General features: G+C 36.1%; 1 pseudogene; it reads left to right on the top strand.

Moving 5' to 3' along the window:
- Positions 1-1,480: 1,480 nt before the first annotated feature.
- LOC149155133 (alcohol dehydrogenase pseudogene) lies at positions 1,481-1,936 on the top strand (annotated as a pseudogene).
- The last annotated feature ends 4,940 nt before the right edge of the window (positions 1,937-6,876 follow it).

The following is a 6,876-nucleotide window of genomic DNA, read 5'->3' as shown; positions in this document are numbered from 1 at the left end:
GATTTATTTGGGAATTGGGATTTTGGATTAACCCCCAAAATCTAACCCCATCATTTTGGTATCAGAGCAGGGAAAGTTTCCTGTGAGGAGAAGGATTCTAAGAGAGAGTGGCAGAACCTGAAGATTCAACAGAGGTTGAATAAAGTTCCAGATGAGTGAAGCCTGAAGGAGCAGTGAAGAAATGCTCAAAGGGTTCCAGCAGGGGACCAATGATTACCAAAAGACCAGATCCGGATGAAGGGATTGGTGAGGTAAGTGGCAGCAGGAGAGTTGCTGTTGTAGAGGCTTGGTGCAACTCATGGGTGAGAAACTCATGGAGAAGAAGATGACTACTAAAAGTCATAAAGGAGAGAGCAGAGGTTCAGAAAGAAGCCACAACAGGAAGAAGGAGCAGAGGTATAGTTGTTGAAGACTGGAGAGTTTATGGTCTTACTGTCGTGCTGAGAGCAGCAGCAGAAGGTGAGAAGATTTGCAGCAACCTAGAGCAAGGTGTGTTCAATTGGTTCCAGAGAAGAGAACCTGAAGGATGCCAAAAGACTAAGCTCAGGATAAAGCTTGGTGAGGTATCGTGTAGCAGAGGAGACTGTTACTGTACAGGTTTGGTTGCAGCTCACAGAAGACCATGAAAGCAGTTCCACTGAAGGATTGAACCAGTGGGTAGAATTGTTAAGGACGGGAAGAAGCATATGACCAGGAGGTCATAAATTTTTGTGCCTCGAGATTCTGATGCAGAAGCATCCAGCACCCTTAGAAAAGGGAGGAATCCCAGCAGAGCGAAGAGGAGCGCGTGGACCAGCGAAGCTGAATGAAGGGAGAAAAGCAGAGTAAAGTCTATTTTAAAGCAGAAAAACAGATTTAAAGTGGATAAGTTTAAAGCAGATTTAAAGCAGATAAGATGGATACGACTTACAGCCATGCACGCTTTTAGAGAGCTTTCGTTGGAGAAAAATAAGGAGAAGATATGATTGATCCTTCCTAATGCATCTTATATAAATGTAATGTGATAGGGTGTGAGAGATATCTTATTTGTGAGGAAATTTGTGAGTGGGCAAGATGTAGACGAGCATGAGCTCGTTTCTAAGGCTGAAATGCCTTAATTTTGTAACTGTTTTATATAATTTATAAAATCTTGTTCGAGTGTTATTTGTATATGCATGTGTCGTGAGCTTGTCAATTGACATCGATCATTCCAGGGTCGATGGCAATCTATATATGGTTTAACTGTTATATGTGATTGTTTGTTGAAGACAGCGTGCAACGTAGGGAAGAGTTGGTTATCGAATTGTAAAATGTGATATCTGATCTTCAATTCCAAATCTATGGAAGAAATTGAATCTGAGCCCGAAAGATATAGTGAAGGACTTGGTTGCAGAATCATGGAAACGTTCAATGAAGAAAGCACCATGAAAGTTCTCAATGAATGATTTCAGAGATTGGGTGGTACAGCTGGCAAAGTCATCACCTACAAAGCGGCTGTGACATGGGAGCGAAGCAGCCACTGGTTATTGAAGAAGTTCAAGTAGATCCACCAAATTCTATGGAAGTTCACATTAAAATCACCCACACCTCCCTCTGTCACTCCGACCTTACTTTCTGGATGCTCGAGGATGCACAACAATTTCCACGCATATTTGGCCACGAGGCTGCAGGGATTGTGGAGAGCGTGGGAGCAGGCGTAACAGATCTCAAGGAAGGAGATCATGTGATTCCTTTGTTCGCTGGAGAGTGCGGAGATTGCGTTTACTGTAAGTCGAAGAAGACCAATCTATACGGAATCTTCAGAGTCGACGCCTTCAGAACTGTGATGCGGAGCGATAACAAGTCTCGTTTCTCTATTTCTGGAAAACCGGTCTATCATTTCATGACGTCAACGTTCAGCGAGTATACTGTCGTTGATTATGCGTGTGTTCGTATTATGCATGGTGTGGGGTTTTAACCCTTAACGTATATATATATATATATATATATATATATATATATATATATATATATATATATATATATATATATATATATATATATATATATATATATATATATATATATATATATATATATATATATTAATGATTACAATGGTGATTTAGATTCCCATTAAGGAGATGGGCGATTTTATAAAGAGCCACGTCACATAATGAGAAGTTTAGGCGCTTTCGTTTAGGCTTAGTGGGCCATAACCCACAGGCCAGGTTCGATTTATTTGGGAATTGGGATTTTGGATTAGCCCCCAAAATCTAACCCCATCACTTCTAGATGTATTTATCCCACACTTTCTTTGCATTGAATCAATATTCAATATTGAATCAATAACCTTATTCAATATTGAATCAAATATGCTACAAAAGATGTTACTCAAAGACTTACTGTTATTTTGCAGTTCCTTTTCTGATGGGGGAAACTTGCTGTCAAACATTGATATTCTAGTTTCCCCCATCAAACAAGGTCGAATAGATCTGAGATGGAAATCTTGATTACGAGGTGATTTGATCTATGTTGATAGTGTCTTGATGCATGATTTTTCTGTCTATGCAGAGATCTAGGTATGTTTAAAGCCTTTTGTTGCAGCAAAGGTTTGATTCTGAAATTACAAATCTGTACGCAGTGTGAGATACTAGTAAGTCATGTATACATGGGTTTGTTTCCTGAAAAGCATGTATACACATGAGTTTTCTTTGAGGAAAGCATGTACACAAAGTATGATTTTGAATAAAATGATTTATGATCGGTTTAATCACTCTTAATGTGTTTCTATTGTATGTCAATGAAGTATTCTTGATGATCTAGGCTTAAACAATGTTGTTTTGATTAAGAATTGATTGATGGAATAATGATGATGATACTTACTATTTGTGACTGAAGCTCAGTGAAGGTTCTGTGGTTGTTTCTTAATGGTGCAGTATATATGAATATGATTTAGTAATTATTTTAGAATGACAGTGGTTAAGGTTTTAGAAATCAATGATTTAACCTCTGTATGTGAGTATGCTTCATGAAAAGTACATACACATGTAGGTTTTCTATTGTAAAGTATCATACACATTTTGAAATTTGCTTAATGAGGGTTTGTAGTAACAGAATCTAGTTTTTGTGATGTGTAGTATGTTGGTTCGTATTCTGGTTAGAATGATCTGACTGTTCTGGTTGTTTAAGCTGATTGATTTGGGTTTCAGTTCATCCGGTTGATTCAATGATTGGTTGGTTTTATTGGTTCAGTGATTGCTTGGTTCAATGGTTGAGTTACAATGATAAGTTTCGGTTTTTTCTTATTGGTTTGGGCTTAAATGTTGGTAGTGGGTCTAGTCTAAAAATTTGATGAAACGTGTCCTACAAGTTGTGACGTTTTATAGCAGGTCAATCTACTATGAAAATTTATGAAATGTGGTCCCACGAAAGTGTTGATGGTTGGAGCCTTCAATGAGGGATTTGAAGCTTCCTTTCATTGGTAGCTAAAAAATCAGATAAGGGGGTTGGAGCTCCCTTCTGGTGGGTGTCGATAAACGAGACCAGGGGGTTGGTGCTCACTTCAGTGTGTGCTGGAGAATGAGTGAAGGTTGTAGCCTTCTGCGAGTGGGTGACTACATGTTGGTATGAGTTTGCGCCAATACAAGATTGTAAAAATATTTTATTTATATTAATGAGAACAGAGATGATAGCAACAATGGTATTTTCCTACATTGTGTTTCCACCTTAGATCCTGGTGTTCATGTGTGTTTCTTATGTGTGATGGCTTATTTTTTTCTTACTGCAGATGGTTACTATGTATTTAATTTTTAGTGAAGTACTGACACACTGGCTTAAGATAAACAAAATATGAATTAATTAAAAAGTAAGTTTACTGGATGTACACTAGTTGTTTGAATAACAGTCACATACATATGTGAGTTTCATTCAATAAATTTGCCTACATAAATATGGATATGTCATTGAAAAGTTTATTGATTTGAAAATATGGATTCACCCCACTCTTAGTATTTTTCCCAACAATTGGTATCAGAGCAGGTCCTTTAGAAGCAGCTTGATCGCATGAAGATGATCAATAAAGATGATTTTAAAGAAGAATATTTCTCGAACAAGAGATTTAGAAAACTTTGACAGGGACCTATCAGATATAGTGATAGTCATAGATGTCAGCAAATATTAAAGTTTTGGAGCGCCTCGCTTTCTATTTATCAAGAATGAAGAAAATGAGGAATCATCAAATATGGATTTTTACTCAAAATGTGATCCATTTTCTTGTCTATGCAATAATGATAGAGATGATGATAGTGAAACCACTGAGCTCACACTTATGGCTAAAATTGAAAGTACGCAATCTAAAGAGAACAAATTAAAAAATGATGCCTCCAGAAGTAACAAATCAAGTCAAGTTACAATCAACGGACAATACAGATGTGTCTACGCTCACAAGAGATAATTATAAACAATGAAAAGAAAATATGAATTATAATCTAATGAATATCGATGTTTGACATCTAGTATGTCAAACATCGATATTCATTAGATTATAATTCATCTTTTCTTTTCATTGTTTATAATTATCTCTTCTGAGCGTAGACACATCTGTATTGTCCGTTGATTGTAACTTGACTTGATTTGTTGCTTCTAGAGGCATCATTTTTTAATTTGTTCTCTTTAGATTGCGTACTTTCAGTTTTAGCCATAAGTGTGAGCTCAATGGTTTCACTATCATCATCTCTATCATTGTTGCATAGACAAGAAAATGGATCACATTTTGAGTAAAAATCCATATTTGATGATTCCTCATTTTCTTCATTCTTCATAAATAGAAAGTGAGGCGCTCCCAAACTTTAATATTTGTTGACATCTATAACTATTACTATATCTGATATGTCCCTGTCAAATTTTTCTAAATCCCTTGTTTGAGAAATATTCTTCTTTACCATCATCTTTATAGATCATCTTCATGGGATCAAGCTTCTTCTGAAGGACCTGCTCTGATACCAATTGTTGGGAAAAATACTAAGAGGGGGGTGAACCCGTATTTTCAAATCATTAAACTTTTCAATTACATATCCATATTTATGTAGGCAAATTTATTGAAGGAAACCTACACACGTATGTGATTGTTATTCAAACAACTAGCGTACATCTAGTAAACTTACTTTTTTAATTAATTCATATTCTGTTTATCTTAAGCCAGTGTGTCAGTACTTCACTAAAAATTAAATAGATAGTAACCATGTGCAATAAGAAAAAACTAAGCCATCACACATAAGAAACACACATGAACACCAGGATCTAAGGTGGAAACACAATGCAGGAATACCATTGTTGCTATCATCTCTATTTTCATTAATATAAATAAAATATTTTTACAATCTTGTACTGGCCCAGACTCATACCAGCAGGTAGTCACCTAGTCGCAGGAGGCTACAACCTTCACTCATTCTCCAGCACCCACTAAAGCGAGCACCAACCCCCTAGTCTCCTTTATTGACACCCACCAGAAAGGAGCTCCAACCCCCTTATCTGATTTTTTAGCTACCAATGGAAGGAAGCTTCAACTCCCTCATTGAAGGCTCCAACCATTAACACTTCCGTGGGACCACGTTTCATAAATTTTCATAGTAGATCCACCTGCTACAAAATGTCACAACCTGTAGGCCACGTTTCATCAAATTTTCAGACTGGACCCACTACCAACATTTAAGCCCAAAACCAATAATAAAAAACTGAAACTTATCATTGTAACTCAACCATTGAACCAAGCAATCACTGAACCAATAAAACCAACCAACCATTGAATCAACCGGATGAACTGAAACCCAAATCAATAAGCTTAAAAAACCAGAATAGTCAGATCATTGTAACCAGAATATGAACCAACATACTACACATCACAAAAACTAGATTCTATTACTACAAACCCTCATTAAGAAAATTTCAAAATGTGTATGATACTTTACAATAGCAAATGTACATGTGTACATACTTTTCATGAAGCATACTCACGTACAGAGGTTAAATCATTGATTTCTAAAACCTTAACCACTGTCATTTTGAAATAATTACTAAATCATACTCATATATACTGCACCATTAAGAAACAACCACAGAACCTTCATTGAACTTCAGTCACAAATAGTAAGTATCATCATCATTATTCAATCAATCAATTCTTAATCAAAACATCATTGTTTAAGCCTAGATCATCAAGAATACTTCATTGACATACAATAGAAACACATTAAGAGTGATTAAACTGATCATACATCCTTTTCATCAAAATCATACTTTATGTATGCACTTTCCTCAAAGGAAACTCGTGTGTATACATGATTTTTAGGAAACAAACCCATGTATACGTGACTTACTAGTATCTCACCCTACGTACAAATTTGTAATTTCAAAATCAAACCTTTGTTGCAACAAAAGACTTTAAACATACCTAGATCTCGGCATACCCAGAAAAATCATGCATTAAGACACTATCAACATAGATCAAATCACCTCATAATCAAGATTGCCATCTCAGATCTATTGGATCTAATCCATCATCAAATTCTTGGGTGCATACTTAGTTTTAGATCAGGGAAAACATTAACATCCTATTACATGTATATTTTTCTTCATATATAATTATTCATGAAACATTCATCACTTGCACACACTACCACTTTGATATTCATCTCCTTATATAGCTTGGCCCTTATCCAATACCACAGATCAAAACCATACTCCAGCTGATGGTTTTCTTAGATGAGATCAAAACAAATGGTGTTGGGCTCAATACCACATGGTAATACCATGGTAAGGACCCTTGTAATTTAGAATACCATTGTGCGAAAACTGTACAGTGTTTGTTTCTTCATACCCATGTGTGTACGCAACTTTGCTTAACAGAACCCCCGTATA

Source organism: Pinus tabuliformis, chromosome 9 (assembly GCF_031772625.1).
Source record: "Pinus tabuliformis cultivar Carrire ecotype Pingquan chromosome 9, CPIR1, whole genome shotgun sequence".
NCBI lineage: Eukaryota > Viridiplantae > Streptophyta > Pinopsida > Pinales > Pinaceae > Pinus > Pinus tabuliformis.
The sequence above is the reverse complement of the archived record's forward strand: the minus strand, read 5'-3'. Positions and strand labels throughout refer to the sequence as shown.